The sequence below is a fragment of the Lonchura striata genome, chromosome 18 (assembly GCF_050655825.1).
Source record: "Lonchura striata isolate lonStrDom1 chromosome 18, ASM5065582v1, whole genome shotgun sequence".
In the NCBI taxonomy this organism is placed as follows: Eukaryota; Metazoa; Chordata; class Aves; order Passeriformes; family Estrildidae; genus Lonchura; species Lonchura striata.
In genome coordinates, this window is record NC_140720.1 from 6,002,739 (window position 1) to 6,019,727 (window position 16,989).

At 39.3% G+C, this 16,989-nt stretch overlaps 1 protein-coding gene across 4 annotated transcripts in view; it reads right to left on the reverse strand.

The window, feature by feature from the left end:
- ANKFN1 (ankyrin repeat and fibronectin type III domain containing 1) overlaps nt 1-16,989 on the reverse strand; it is a 126,596-nt gene that overhangs the window by 69,243 nt on the left and 40,364 nt on the right. Inside the window, exons 2-3 of one of the 4 annotated variants that reach the window (XM_085556503.1) lie at nt 2,824-2,923; nt 2,539-2,673 (exon numbers count right to left, since the gene is read on the reverse strand). The exons of 2 other annotated variants lie outside the window; for them this stretch is intronic. The gene's annotated coding sequence lies outside the window, so the exon portion shown is untranslated. The remainder of the gene's footprint in view (nt 1-2,538; nt 2,674-2,823; nt 2,924-16,989) is intronic. One more of the 4 variants, XM_077787376.2, reaches the window with a different exon arrangement.

Consider the following 16,989-nt stretch of genomic DNA (forward strand, 5'->3'; position numbering starts at 1 on the left):
ACTACCTGCTTGCTGACTTTAATACTCTCAAAGATTTAAATAATTACAAAAAAAAATGGAATTTTGCCTGCCTGACTCCAAAAAAACCCCTATCTCTTCTCCAGCCTTCACTAATGCAAAGTGTATTTTTCTCCATCTTCTTAAACTCAGTTGCCCACATATTTTTCACAGAATCTCTTGAAAGTCATCAAGTTCAAGCTTTTCTTGAGAAGGGAGAAGTTGTTTACAGAATCCCAAATTTCAAGAGAACGGCTTGACAGCAGCATTTTCTTTTATGAGAAAATACTAACCTGAGCAAGTATAAGGAGAAGCACCTGTCATTTCTTGGACAGTTTTCCAGGAAATCAGGGTCTTTGGGAGAGGTGTTCTAGTGACACCTCTCCCAATACACATTCAAAACTCAGACAGGTGGCAGGGCTGTTTTCTCTGTTTCAATGTGTACTCTGTAAAAAGAAACTGGACTGGCTGTTTCAGCATTCTAGAATGTTGGTGCAGGCTTTGAACCAAACAAATTTAGGCATCACTGGGGTGCTAATCTGTGTCACTAACCCAGAAAAGGTTCAGAGCAGTTAACTACCAAGTCTGTTTCCCGTGGCATGGGTTACTGTTCTTATGGACTGTGACTAAACATAATTTGACTCCAGATATGACAGTTCCTTGGGGTAGCTGGAGTCCTTCCCACCTTGATCTGGTCAATGAACCAGGATTTATCCATTCAGAAGAAAACAACAGTTTGTTAGTAACCACCTAACAACAACCACTGAGGATGGTAACCACGGCCTGCCCTTGCCACACATGGAAGATTTGACAGTAAAAAGCCAGAGCAGATCCACAGTCTGACACTGATGGAAGAAGAGAACAGAATCTTTTATAATCTCATCAATGTTTCCGTGAAGTCAAGAGCAGGTGAATCTATAGAGAAGCTAAGTAAACACTCTAGAAATTGCAGCTATTCAACAATAAAACAGATGGCATCCTTGCTATCCACACAGAACTGGTGAATCACAAATGACTTGAAACATAGATGTGTTCCCTGTCTACTCACCATCAATATCCCAAACAAGTGCAGGGAATAAATGTGAAACAATAAAGCAATAGCTGGAATGACATGATGTGAACAAGCTGCATTTTTTCACCAGTGACTGACACAGTAAATTGCAAAATGCTACTGCAGATTATCATACTTAGCATCCCTCCTAGACACATACAAGGTATGAAATGAGAAAAAAGGCAAGTTGAATATTATGTAAAACTTTCTGGAAATGGGATCTTATTAGGCTATAGAAATGACTTACAGTAGAGAAATGGAAATGAGATTGGGCAAAATCGTGGGTGAAATGCAGAATAAGAAATAAGGAAAAGAGACAGCTTGATTCACATGATTCTGTGATTGAAAGCATGGGGTTTTTTGGATGCTGTTATTTTTTTACAGAAATAAACTATATAATGAGAGCAGTTTTAGCCTCCTTTAAAAAGTTATTAATTTAATTTCTTTTACAATCATATCCTTGCCTCAACAATCAGGTGAAGACCTGAAATGTACCTGAAACATTGTCTTGATTGAAACAGTAAATCCCCCAGCTGAAATGCACTTAGCCTGAGGATGTGTTATTATCAGAAATAAAATTTTTACAGCACATGGAAGACTAATAATTTAGAAAAAGAAGATGTGCAGAACAGCCCCATTTGATATTTTTACCTATGGAAGCCTCTGCACAAAGCTGACCCGAGTCAGGATGACATAAGGACCTCTCCATATGGTTTGGAGTAGCCCTCCCAAATTAGTGTGATCTAATTTGCACCCCCACAGCAAGGTGAGCACTGCAACAGGCAGCACAGCACCAGGTTTGACTGGTTTTACTGAAAGGCAGGACTTGACAAAATAACAGCAGCAGCTCCCCTTATAACCAGTCACAATTAGCAGCAGTTGTCATTTCCAAGACTTAAAGAGCACAAAAGTCTTGCAGCAAATCTCTGGGGAAACAGTTTCTGCCCTGCCCTGGAAATACCCATCAAACCAGTGTGACTGTCACTGGGCTATAGCTATGAGCCAAACCAGGGATCAAGGTCTCCCAAAACATATTTCATGCTACACATCCTGCAGCTTCACCTTTGTGATCAGATTTCTACTTGCACCTAAGCACTGAACCATTTTATTCCCCATCACCAGGGTCCTTTAAAAGCCAAATTCAAATACAAATGAATATAACATAGTTACCTTTATAAAATATTTGTGGGTTTTTTTCCTTTTTAATTGTCAAATACTGACCTAATATTCATGTCCCTCAAAAACATATTGCAGAGAAAGAAAAATAAATACCTAAATTATAGATCACTCTCTGTTGTTGGTGGCACATATATGCTATACTCTATAGACAGGTGCACTGGTAGGGCACAGCATAGCTGTAAAAGCATTCTCTTAGGATTTTAGGAAAACACGACAGCTGAGAAATCACTCAACACTGTATGTTTATGCATCAATCATACTTGAAACTAATAATTAGGAATATGTGCATTAAAGAGTTAAATTTGACTTACCAGCTTAGGCTATCCAAGGCAAAACGTGAACAAGTTGCTGGTAATTGTCCCCACTCTTCCTTCAATGAATCACATTGGCTTTGCTGTCTCTGCTGGCTCAGCCTCTGGGCAGAATGAGTAAATATCTTCCTTACACTGCATGAATGATCACATATGAAAAAGCCTATTACTAGTAATTACTGAAGCCCAAGATTGCTGCTAAAATCTCAGAGCAGAACAGTGTTTACAGCAAGTAGTATTGTATCACAGGTAGAATGTTTGGTGCCTTAACTCTGTCCCAGTTACCTGTGCAGCTGGAGGAGTGACTCATGTGTGAAGCCTCCATGTGAGAGATGCCATGACTTCTGTGTGCTTTTAGCTTGTCGTAGCCTTTAGAATTGATCAGCTGCACAGCGTGTAAGTAGAAAAAATAATTACTGCCAGAGTAAACAAAACTGTGATTGTAATTAATTTGCCATAAGTATGAGCAAAAGGACATTAATGCAGCCATCCTCAAGCAGTTGGTTTTGTGCTAAAACGGCGAGAGGAAGGGGTAAAAATCACAGTGCAGTAGTGCTTGTTGCATGTGATGTATTGTTTCTTCTTTCTTCAAGCAAGCTACCACTACAGCTGTCTGCAATCATAGCAACAAAAGCAGCAGGCATAGCCATAGCTGTGGGACATCTGCAACATCATTGGAAAGCTCCCAGCCTGAACAGGTTACGCCTCAAAAAGATTATTAAATGCATAACAAAAGCACACTCTGCGGATGCTAAAGCAGATTCTGTAATGTCTGCATTAGGAGCTTCCAAGATAGGAGAATAGTGATATTTCAAAATCTCATTTTTTACTATATGGCAAAAATATACAAATGCTGGAACCCACAGAAACCCACAAAAATGTTACAAAGTCAAATGTGGAACATTTCAAATACCCATATACAGAATTCTAAAAACAGGGAAGATGACAAACAAAGATAACTTAGAAAATTGTTATCCTTCTAGATGGCCTACTGGGTTAAATTCATGCAATCAGAACACTCCAGTGCAACACTGAATAACAGAAAAGAACCAAAACACACCAATTCCTGGGTTGTAGCCAATGACCATTAATATCTACAGAAAAAGTATTTTGGATTATTTTTAAGGAGATACCAGAGCTACTCTTACAATCTGCTGAAATTTTTTCCCTTGTTTTATTCAGACATGATTTTTGGAAAATGTTGGAAACATCCCAAAATCTGTTGATCAACTTGATTCTCCCACACTTCAAACCTCAGCTAAGAGTGCTGTGCCTCATACCCAAGGGAATCCTTTTGCCCAAGTAGCTGAAGCTAAAATGTAGTCCTGGGCCTGATGTTTGTACGCCATGGAACTTGAAGCTAATCTGTATTTTTTAAACCAACTGGATATGGATCAAACCATCCTTTGGGCATTTTCTATCAACACATGTGCCTGACTGTACACGTGTGTGTAAACATGCATGCAGACATGTGGGCATATGAGAATATCAAATGCAAATAGTTCCATGCTTTGCTGCAGCAGAGAATTGCAAAGTGGTATTGCAATATTCTATGCGCAGCAATCCTCCTCCTGTACCTTGAAATCACAGGCCCTCCATTTACAGGATTCCCTCTTTTGTTCTGCTCCTTCCAAGGATCATTAGAGAGCTGACTGAGGTCACTGCTCCTTGCCAACAGGAGGGAATTGGAAATCTTTCAAAAACCACCAAATACCTCTCAAACACTGAGATACTATCTGGAAAAAAACATGCTGAAAATCTGAAATGTCTAAATCAGTTAAAAATAAATGTAAACCTAGGAACTCAATTTTCAGTGCTGTGCTAAATAGGAATGGTTCTTCTAAGTCAAAGTCACGAATTCAGTTTTCTTTTTGCCTGTATAGACCTCACCTCTGGAACTCACTTGTAAAGGAATTCTCAATTTCCAGCTGTTTTCAGGAGAAAAGCATGAAGTGAATTTCCAGAAATCAGTCTATTCTTAAACATTTCTAGCACCTTCTCATTGTGGTTCAATACTTCAACCTTCTGCTTTCTCCCTTCAGCTTGGTGGAAAGCAGCCCTTTTACAATTGCCATTTTGATTTTTTAAATACTTCATCCTTTTTCTGTCCAAACAGTATTTAGTAGAATTCTAAAAGTCAAGATGTTTTCTTGCCCAAGCCTAGTTCCTGTGAAATACAGTTAGCTTTTTTGTCACAAGAAAATATATTTATAATCTTCTTGACCTATGAATTCATAATTAGCCTGTTCAAAATCCAGAAGACACAAAACAATGCTCAGTAAGGTAAAAAAAAGTAATAATACATTTAGCAGATGATAAAAATGAAATAATACAACGTTATTATTGAATGTTTGTAAATAACTGTGAGAGGCACCTACATCCAGTTCTGGAAATGTAGAAGACTAAAAGACCTACAGAAGCGATAGACCCTGGGTTTATGATGAAGCACGTGGAAGAAGATCCTTTAGTCTGCTCTCCTGCAGAAACCTGCCCATCCTCAGCCTTTGATGGTGCCATTAGAGGACAGAGAAGCCATGCAGAATTTACTGCCCTGGCATTCCCCTCTCCATGGCTGCACAGAGCATTTTGCTGGCTGTACTTACACTGCTGACTTCACCGACTGTGGCAGGTTTTCCTTCCATGCCTGGTGAGTCTGGAGTTCCCTGAGAGCTGAGAACTGATCCCACAAGCAGCTCTTGCTCTTGCTGCTGCGTGTTTTTTGAAGATGTACATTTAGTGGTGCATTTTGCTTAAAGAGCCTCCCAGGTTGGCCGATGCAGTGGCGCAGCCCCCCAAACCTTCACCCTGTACACCCCGCAGGTGTTTTTAGCGCTGTGCTGGCCATGTGGCACGTTGTGTTTGCTCCTCGCAACCTTTGGGACGTTTTGGGACGAGGAGCCCCGTGCAGGCTCGGGTTTGGCGCTCCGTGCATCGATAGGTGGCAGCGTCCCCCCGGCTCTCCCGAGCCCGGCTGGTCCCCGGAGCGCGGCACCCGGCGCGCCCGTCCCGGGACGCGATGCCAGCCCCGGCACCCGGCGCGCCCGTCCCGGGACGCGATGCCAGCCCCGGCACCCAGCGCGCCCGTCCCGGGACGCGATGCCAGCCCCGGCACCCAGCGCCCCCGTCCCGGGACGCGATGCCAGCCCCGGCACCCAGCGCCCCCGTCCCGGGACGCGATGCCAGCCCCGGCACCCGGCGCGCCCGTCCCGGGACGCGATGCCAGCCCCGGCACCCAGCGCCCCCGTCCCGGGACGCGATGCCAGCCCCGGCACCCGGCGCCGCCGTCCCGGGACGCGATGCCAGCCCCGGCACCCAGCGCCCCCGTCCCGGGACGCGATGCCAGCCCCGGCACCCAGCGCCCCTGTCCCGGGACGCGATGCCAGCCCCGGCACCCTGCGTTTCCCTGTTTCACATGTGCAAAAAACCATTTGGTTTTCCCACTAGAAACTGCGGGGGGGAAGTCTGGAGTGGAGAAGCTCACACGAAGCCCGACTTTACTTGCAGCAGTGGCAAAGCCATCCTAAGAGACAAAGCTGCCTTTTAGACTGTTCACAGTCCCACAGAAGGAACAAATATTGCTCAAATATCTGATCTCCAACCACTGTCACAATGGAGCCAGGCAGTTTGGATACTTGGGAATGGGATCTCCACCCCCTCCCAAAGTAACATGGCTGTCTGGCACCTGTATGCACTCTCATTTTAAAAATCATTACTTGAAAGGTAGTTAAAGTGACTCTTCTCCTTGAAACAAGATAATGAGGTGGGTTTTTCTCATACAGTCAAAACTATTCAGTGGAGAAGGTAAAATAAAAATCAAACAAAACCCCCAAACAAACACATAAAAGTATGTGTTTCTTTGTCCCTACACTCATTCTTTCTTGAATATTTTTATACATATAATGTACTGTAGTAAATTCCAGCTCTGGCTTTGGCAATTCCCGCCTCTGTCTCCTTGTTTACCTATCATCTTTCACACATACCCCAGTGCCAACTTGCTTCTTCTCTGTCCTGTTCCCTGGTTTCTTGTGTTTCTTCAAGGACATGGATTTGAGTCTTACTGTTTCACTAGTTACTTTAGCCAGTGTTCTTGATCTAAATCCATAGCAAATAACTTCTTATCCACAAAGACACAGAAGTATTCAGTATGCTTATGAAAAAGACAAATATTTCCCAGCTGATCAGTCACGGACATGACCAGACTTAAAAAATTCTGAAATTGTGAGTGAAGAAAAAATAATTGTGTTTGGACTAAGCTTAGAAAAGAATTTTTCCAAGTATTCTGAAATATTTGTGGCAATGTGATGTCAGTGACCAAGTGGAACTGGGCTTGGCAGCCCTGGCACCCCCAGGTTTCCTCTGCAGCCACAGCTCCCAGCCCAGCACATCCAGGCTCTCTGCAGGGCTGAACTTGGCAGATGCACCCATGCCTGGGGCTTGCAGGCTCCCAGAGGAAGGAATTCTCAGCTTTGTGGCAGCTGTGGACTTGCTGCTTGCACTTCAGAATATGGTTTTAAATGAGCCAGCAGAAACTTCTGACTGTTCTGGTCAGAATTCTCTAAAGGTGGCATGTTTTTCATACAGTCACAGTGGTTTTTTTACCCCTGCTAGTCTTTTTACTTGGAAAATTCCTGAGAATAATAATTCCTAGCTGCAGTGTAATAGAATTGGGCCTGGGCTGTCAGAACTACAAAACTACTGAGTCATTTGGGATCTTTTGGAGTGTAAGTTAAGGTAAACAGAAATAAAATAGTATAAGAACTCCATCAGATCCTCAAAGCCCTTCCTGTCTGAGCCAAGAAATCAAAGAGCAGCTGCTGTTACCTATCAGGAGGTGTGCACCAACTCTGATATATGGGAATGCTGCTGGACTGCAAAACCAACGAAGAGCAGAGCTCTTTGCTGATGGCTCTTGCAGTTGTTCCCCAGATTAGGAAAAACCCCTGGATCTGTGCAAACATTCAGCTTCAGGAAGCCTATAAAAGTACACAAGGCCATTGGACGTGTCTGAAGATATTGCTGTTCCTCAGAAACAAATTACCCCTCTGAACATCATGGAAATAATGAAGTTGTCAGCAACAACAGGCGGCTCTGATGTTTTGTCAGCCTCCTGTTGATTATGTTATCTAGTCAGACACTCCAGATAGAGATAATTTATGCCATGTATTGTTTAGCTATGACTGCTCCCAGCTGCACTACATTTAATTCAAGTTACACCAGAACATTTTACAAACAGAAATTAACAAGCTTTTCATAGCTGGCAATTTCTAGATTAGGAAGGAACAAAGAAAAAAACAGAATTTAGCAAAGTTCAGCATGTAACAAAGCTGAAGAGGGGCAGACACACACCATGCAGAGAAGCACCTTCTTTTTTAAGCTGAAGACATCTTTAGGCTTGTGACACAGTCTTTAAAATTACCAAAAAGAACATACAAATATAGGTGTCTTTGCAACTTTTGTATGATTGCAGTAATTAGTAGTATACTAATTAATATAAGGCCTGTTTCTGAAGATTGATTCACTTTTCTTCAAAATTTGCATAACAGCATCTGTTATAAAGTACTACACAAGTGCCATTATTTTTCATACTGAATAAAGAAGTTTGATGAGAGAAGAACAATTTCCTACTGTTCTGTGAACACCAAGCACTGTTTATTTCACTAAGCAGATACTCCTTAAAGAGCAGTTTGTTTGCCCTAATTAAAGCAGAATTCTGTTTATGGGCAGTGACTTTAACATATTAAAATCAGACATTTACACAAAAACAGCAGCAACAACAAAAAATCCTCCACCAAACAAACCACAGAAAAACCCAGAGTAAGATACCATTTCAGGAAAACTGCTACTGAGGACAAAGTGTAGGAAGAGAGGGGCTATTTTCAAAGGGTAACAGTTTCCTGGGGTGAATAATTTGTCTAGATCCTGATGGAGACAGATTGTTCTAGATAACAACAATTCAAACTAAGAGCCTATTTGTCTGCATTATCAGAGGAAGAACCACAAGGAGATCTGTCTCCCTGGACCAGTTTTGTGAACAGCCCTGTAGGTGATCTTTGCAATAGGGAAGCATCCCCTGCCTGGCTGTGAGAATTTTCCACAAGCTGGAATTCATCCTGCAGTCATTTGGTCTGATGTGGCTGTTCATTTACATTTGAGTTTAAATGAAAATAACTGAGGAATCCCAAACCAGGGAAAAATCCCAAATCCATCACAGGAGCAATGCAAAAACCCAGACAGAATAGAAATGATTGCTGTGAAGTAATTCTGGATTTGCCAGTGCCATTCTTTTTCACAGTGAGTTCAAATGAACATTTAAACATTCATTTTTTGTTGAAAAGTTATAATAGCTTCAAATCATGAATATCCAAGGTTTACTGCAAAGGCAATACACATGGACATAAGAGTATTTGTTGAAACCTTTTTATACTTTAGAGAGACAAGGACATATGGTTGTTTATCCTTTACAAGAGGTGTTGGGCAAGCAAAAACAATGGCAAACTTCAAAAGACGGGATTGTTCTTTCCTCAAGTGTAACATTTTAATAAAAGTGAAATTAAAAGGTAAGAAGTGCAACCAAATCTTGTCTGTTTGGAACATAGCAGATCTGTATAATGCTTTAACAAAAACGATTCCTTTTTTACTATAATGGAGGCTTTTAAGAACTGTAGTAGTGACAATAGCAGTTCATGAAAATATCTTCCCATCACTTTTCTCAAGCTCTAAACCTGATGAATCTGTTCCACCTCAGTTAGTCATGCCAGCCTCTCACTGAGCAATAAGCATCAGTACTTGGCCTCGCTGTGTTGCCATGTTGCCACAAGTCCCATCTCCATCACACAAGCTAGACAGAATACAAAGTGATAATTGCTCCCTAATAAGCACACACTTTTTGGATTAATTTAGTTCACAGCGCTTCTTCCCATTTCTCTCTCTTCATCGTAGTGACCTAATGCATCAACCAACTCCAAAGGTGAGAAATTAATCTGAAATAAACTCCTACTTTTCATGGCTGAAATGTTCATTCATGCTGTTTCATTGCAGCATGACTTACTCAGTGTTCCAGCAGGTCAAAGAGAATCTGAGCCAGACCATAAATTTGTGGGCTTTATCTCCCATATTCAAACTCTGACTTAGCAAAGTCCTTGGAAAACAGCTGTCAGGCCAATTCTTCAAGGAGGGGTTGTGGAAGAGGCCAAATCTTGACGTGTTGGCAAAAGTCTCTATGAACTTCCATCCTGTTCCTAGACCCTGTGGGACGTGCTCACCCTCGGATCAGAAAGAACAATGCTGGTTAACCCCGGGGCAGGAGGTGCTTAGAGCACACAGCAGGACTCTGGCAAGTGCCCAGATTCGCTGTGGGTGGGACAACTGAAGGCCAGAGCTGCTTCAGCCTCAGGACCTTTTTTTCTTCAAATCATGGTAAAGCACTTTTTAGTCCTAGAACAGACATTGGCTGGGAAAACCTTTGAGGTATCAGGCTCACCCTGCCCTAAGAGTTTCCTGTATCAAGAATGTTTGCTTATCACGTGCTCACTTATGTTTCAGTTACATGCAGAAAATCGAAAATACTAAAAACTTCAAAAACTATAAAGCCCCAACTCCCCAACAGCTTATTATAAATAACTACTTCCTATAGTTTATAAATGAAGTACTTCAAAAGTGTTTGTACATCACCATCCAGTTATTACATTCATTAGTGTTGTTGCAGGAGACAGATGGGGAATATAATTTGCTGCTGTGTTAAAAGATTGAATATGGATTTGGAAACAAGGACTCCTGGTCCAATGAAACAACACTCTCTGCAGCCAGAAGTGCTGATCTGATTTCATCTGAATTGTATTAATAAATATTTGAAAAAGCAAGCAGCTTAGGTGGCTTATTTAAGAAAACACTTGCTTTTCACCTTTAGTAATTAATTTCCTTCAAGGTCAGCATTTGGTGGTCTTAGAGCTATTGCCCAAACTTCTACACACTTTGGGATGATTAATGATCTCTGTTCAAGAAAATTATGAGGTGCTATGAGGAAAAATTAACTGAATTCACACAATGTGAGACCTCACACTGGGTTCCTTTTCCCTGCATTGTTTTTTAAGGGGCATGGTCTGTGTGAATGTGTGTGATAGAAAACTTGTCATGAGTTCCCCACAAACCCAGCCTGAATTCTCACGGGGGAATGCAGCCACTCTCAGCTTTGGCAGCACTGAGCCCAGGTGAAATCTTACAGATATTCAGTGCTGCCCAGAGAATTACCCTTCAAGTAGCACTGATCAGTGTGACACCTGAGCCTTGGGACAGAAAGAAATGCTCAGGGTTTTATTTCAGATGTTCTCCTTGGCTACAGCTTCAACCATCCTCCCAAAAACAGCCCCTCACACACACACACAAAGCACAAACACAGAAATGTCCACATTTATCACACCAATTTTGATAATTTTGTAACTTTTAAAAAATTGGTAAATAATATGTTTTAGGTTATATTTTGCAGCATTTCCCTTAATGCAGGTCCTTTGAATGATTGCAACTGAGAATATATTTTGCATCTTTGCAGACACCATTCTGGGAGAAGTCATTCTGGGCCTCTATTCACTTTTATTTCACTAAGCAGGCACAATTGCAATAAATTCCATGCAACATCCAGTGTTGCTACTCAGCTGGAAATAAAGCCATGGATTTGCAATGAGGTGAATAACAATTTAATATATACAATCCTCTAACAGAAATTCTTGTGCCCAGCAGTTTGGAAGCACCTGATCTGTTCTGTTGCCTGTACTGTCTAATAAAACTGTGCACTTTGTTTTTAATTAGGGGCCATAATTATTAAGAATTCAAAAATTAGCCACTATCAGTATGCGGGATGAATTTGTTGTCTGGCTTTGTCTTTTATCTAAATAGGATGAGAACCAGAAGGTTGATTTGGTTATCCCAGATGCACTTGGTAAGAAGCAGAATTGAACATGAATCACTGGGTTTGTTCTAAGAATTGCTGGTGCAGATGGTTCTGTTGTCTGATGTTCAATACAAATAAGGTGACTTTTCTTGAGATAAATATTGAACTACAGAGAGGAGGGGAAATAGCCAAGCTGCTATGAAAACTTTGAATCATAGATAAAAAGAAGCCATGAAAAAAAAATCCATTTTAAATTTTTAACAAAGAAGATTTCAATGATAGAGCAATTTCTTTTACAATATTCTACCAGAACACTGAGATACATTTTCTTACTGACTTCAGTGAGATGAGTGCTTTGTACTGGAATTACTGCTCTAAGTACAAACACCCAAAAGTTCTATGGATTGAAAATAGATGGAACAGGAAAATGAAAGTAGGGAGAATGAAGGGACAGTTTATCTTATGGTTACTAAATGGACCTGTGAGAAAGCTGAAGTTGGACATTAATATTGTTTCAGTGCCTATTTATCCTTAATCATATGGCTTAACAGAAATGTTGGAATTTTGTCCAATTTTGGCTCATCAAACTTTTATTTTATACTCGCCCCCCTTCAAGAAGTTACCATGGAACTGAATTTTCAAATTACTCACATGACACATTGGTACTTGTGTTTGAAAAGCCTACAGATTAGATTACATGAAATTAGAACAGAATAAATCTGGTGGCCAGTGAATGATTCCATAATTTTTCTTTATATTAGTCTATATTAAAAACCATCTTAACACTAAGAAATGAATCCACACTTCACCAAAAGCTAGAGTATTTTGATATCATAGGAAAGTTTGAATACTGAGCCCATTATTATGTCACTGTCTCACAGTTTAAATACAACTGTGAGACTGTAATATTATATTCTTATAATACAGTTCTTTGGATTTCCTGAAGAACACCCAGACACTAAAAAAAAATTGTTCAAAGAGGTGCAGTACTTAAAGAATGATTTTTTAGAAGGGTGAGAAATCCCAGCCTAACTACCAGCCTCTCCTGAAAATAGGCAATCTAAAAATTGAATGCTCTGATATATCAGCTCACAAGCTGTGCTGGGAGAATACGACAGTTTGAGGCACACAAAAAGACAAGTGAAGCAGTTGTGTTTTTTAACACTCAAAGAAGCACAGATTCAAGCTTAATAGTGCCAGTCCACCACCACAAAGATTGCATAGAATTCCCTTTACTTATACCAGAATTTAGCTCGTAAATATAAGTAGTAGGAAAACCTGATTAATAGAATTCCAAATAATTTTAATATGAGTTTAAGGAAATAGTTATACACCTTTGAAGGCAGAAATTTTGGTCAGAGCTTTTCCCACAAACTTATCTATGAACCAATGAATGGCATTTTAAAAAGCAGGATTTGTTCAGTAGGCTTTTGAAAAGAATATGGAGAATACAACTGGTATTTTCAGTCAGAATCATTCCTACAACCCTCATGAAAAATAAGGAGTCCAGGCTTAAAAGTGAAATGAATCTTCTCCAATTTTATGTGAAATTCCACGGCTCCATGTAATATGATCTTCATTCCATAATGGGGGCTCCTATTTAGTTAGCAAAAAATAACAACCTCTCTAAATTACTGCCTTTTGCATATCTCCCACAGATCTGATGGCTCAGATCTTAGGTTTGGGTAGGGCCAACCTCCCAGTGGGTTACAGATATACAACCTCACTGCACATGAGAAATACTTTCATCTCCTTTTCAACCCTAGATTCAGCTATTCAAACCAGAAAATCACAGCACAAACATCAGCCCTAACAAACCTTGGCAGTACTGAGCTGCTGCTGTTCTGTGTTGTTCAGCTGTCAAAATGGAAAAGAAAACTGTTTCTACATTGAGATAGTATTTCCAAATGTGCACATGGTGCTCACAGTAGATGACAGTGCAAGAATTGAATGTCACTTGCATACCAGAAATACTTGTGAAACGTGAAGTGGGAAATAAAGGAGTGATCACGAGTATACAAGGAAATCCAATAGGATTGCAGTGGAAACTTTGAATTTGCAGTGAAAGCTGTCTCCCTGCAATATATGGTTTTTCCAGTGCATGCAACAAAGCCGAGTCAGTTCCTTTTAATTTCCTTCATCTATCTGTCTACACAAAGCAGCATCTGAGCTGTATTTACAAGCAAACAATTATATAAACTAGGTGTCTTCTCAGAAAAGTTTTCCTTTCCTTGAAAAGCAATCAGGAAAACAAAGGAATTACTCTACTGAAAATTAATACATCCATATGTGTCTAAAAAAAGGTGACTGACAGAATACATTAAAAAATGAAATATTAGATACTCAAAATCAGTTTTCAGACATTTTTAGAGAGCAATTCCTGAAATATAACTTCCAGATAAATAATTTGCTGTAAATATCACTTTTGAGGAAACTGCTTGCAGATAATTTCCAAATAAAAAAAGGTACAATTGACTGTAGCATTTGCTTCAAATTATACAACTAACTATGAAGTAGTCTCTTTTGACATGAAATAATTAATACAGCCAATTAGCATACACAGATGGATGAGAAAGTTAAGCTTATGAGGGAAGTATGAAAGGAATGGAAATCTGAAAGTAATTACAATGGATTTTTCAACATTTTCTCTCTATAAAGAGTATGTTATATTATTTCCATATAAACTCATTTTCACTTCTGTCTCTGACAAAACAAGCAGGAAACTGTTACACATATCACCTATTTGAAATAACACCAGATTTTATACTTTTTTTAAAATCCAGGAATGAATGGATAAGGAAATAAAGAACCCAACATCATGCTTTTTTTACAATTGATGAGTTATGATTAAAAAGGTCAGAAAACAACATTTGCATTATCTGTCTTGTTCTGAAAATAGCACTGTATTAAGAATAAATAATAGAAAAATATAATCAAAAAAGCTTAACAAATGAGAAATTAATATGATCAATCAAGAATCAGAAATTCCCATCCAAAGCTACAGAGCACTGTTAACTACAACAAGCCCTGAGCCAGTCAGTTGCTCCAGGAGCATGTTTTGTTTGGTTTAATTCTTTTGCTGGACAGCACAGAAGTTGTGGAAGACTTTTCTTAGCCACAGGCTGAACATTCTGCAATTTTTTGCTAATACCCACTACTCAGCTCTCTTTGTTCTTTCTTGGCACCTTGTGTGAAATCTGAACAGCCAAGCAGAAAGTCTCCTTAACCTCCACTGATACCATCACAGCAGCTGTCAGGGAATCCAAATGTGCAGCGTCCACCTGTGACTTGTTTGGAGATAGATTTTTTTTTTTTTAAATTTTAAATCCTCAAACACATTGTCTTTAAAAATTGCAAAGGCTTAGCAATAGTGATTTCATAAGAGAAATCACTCTTGCATCCACAGTTTCTTCAAGATAAATTTCAAGGCAGGAAGAGATGCTGAAAATTAAATCAGTACCAAAAGACAGGCAGAGGATAGATTATAGAGAAACTAAAAGTGATAGAGGTTTAAGTTCAGAAATGGAATAAATCCTTGTCTTATCAGTAGCCATATTTTTTGATAAATCATTCTCACCAGTTAAAACTTACACCATTTCAGTCAGTAGAAGAAAGTGAGGTGTTGTTTTAGTAAATAATTGATTAAACCCCTACAGATATGTATCTGGATCATTCAATGAGAAAACTTTAAAAGAAATGGTGCATGATGTGTTAAGATTTATCTTTAGAATGGATTTGCGACAGGGTAAGGAAAATGTTCAGGAGAATTCTAAAAGCAACTTCTGATCATAGTTGTTCAATTACAGCAGCAGTTAATAAACAGCTGAAAAAATAGGACAACAAGGAAATAGGAATCTGCTTTTCCAAAAGCTAAATGAAGCAAAACTACATGGACTCTGTGTAACAATGAAAGCAACACTAATTTATTTGATCTTGAAAATATAAGCAAACAATCCAGGATATACATGGGTATACATGTATTTATCTCAAGCTTTTTGTCTTTCTGAAAACCTCCATGATCTCAGTCATTTGGATGAACCATTATATAGGGAAATATAAATGATACAAACTTATTAAAGAGTTGGATAAAGAGCTGTCCAGATGATTTTAAGTAACAAAAAGGTATTTTATGATAAAAAATTTGTGCAACTGTTCAACTTGCAATTTTCTGCTGCAATTCAGCAGCTGTTCATCACAGTTTGAAGATGCTTCAATTATCACCTCTGTGCTGCCTGGTTATAAGGTCACTGAAGACTCCTTTTAAAAAGTTGCATCGAGTTTCCTAAAGCAAATATTTAGATACCTGTTAGACTGTGTCACTCTGTCAGAAAATCAGGATCTTGATTCTCTCCCTGCTTTGATGGTCATCTTCATGATAATATTCCTGTGAAATACAGTCCTTCAGAAAGGGACTGGGACAAACTGCTCTGGGAACTCTTCCTTTTGTTTTATGCTTTCTATTGAATGATCAGAAATGTGGTGCATTCACTCAGCAAGAGTTGTCAGTGCCAATACAGGCAAGCTCTTACTCAGCAGAGCTGGCTGTCACCCACAAAGACACTGCACTGTCAATTTGCAAGCAGGTTAAAATAAAACAGTTTTGTGATAACTTAAACCCAGAAATTTATTGCAATGATCCAAATTGTTTTCTTGTATTTGGAATCTAAAATAAAGCATTTTAAAAAATTATAGGAAAACATTAAAAAGTCTTCTTTCCTACTATCACTGATCATAAAGGTAGGAATTTGGAGGATTTGTGAAATAATGGAATGATCGCTTGGATCAAGCTTCAAAGTGCTGGTCAATATCTCATTAACTTTGGTACTGAAGGAGTAGACTCTTTCTGATTGATGTCTTAATTATGTCCTAAGCAAACCCTAACACAGTTATTTCAAAAGTGCTGGTACATTTCCCTTCCCTCACAGCAACAAGGGAAAACTGTTTTCTTACATCCATTCCTTACTCTGTAAATTAAAAGGGAAAAGGCCTTTGCTTGATAAATGTAAGAGACACGTTCATGATAAAATATATAAAATTATCAGCAGAAAGATGTCCCACATAAATGGTGTCCTCAAGTAAATTTCTGTGAAGCTTGAATAACTGTGTGACATCGCAATGCTTCAAAAATGAGGCAATTGAACTAATTTTTGAGCCAATTTATATAAAATAGTTATTGTTGCAATTCCAAGCAAGTCTGCTAGATTATTAAACAGTAACTTTAATAGTTAACAGACAGTCCTTTAAGTTTCTAATGTAGCTGAAATAACTTCCATCCTAGGAAAAAAAATTAATAGAATGAATCCTGATTTAATCTACATTTTCAGGCTTTTATTAAAGTTGTTTCAGCTGCCTTCAGCCTGCAACAGCAAATAGACCTAGAGGCCCAGTTCCACCAAATAGTGTGAGGCTTTGCACACATTTAGGCTCATGGTTTCTTTTCTAAATTATATTAAAGCACCTACATGTGAGTTTGTTCCTTCCCCAGAGCTGCTTCAGCAGTGACTGTAGGAAGAAACTGTTCTTTGATGACCTCCCTAGTGAATGAAAAATTTTAGATTTTCCTTTAT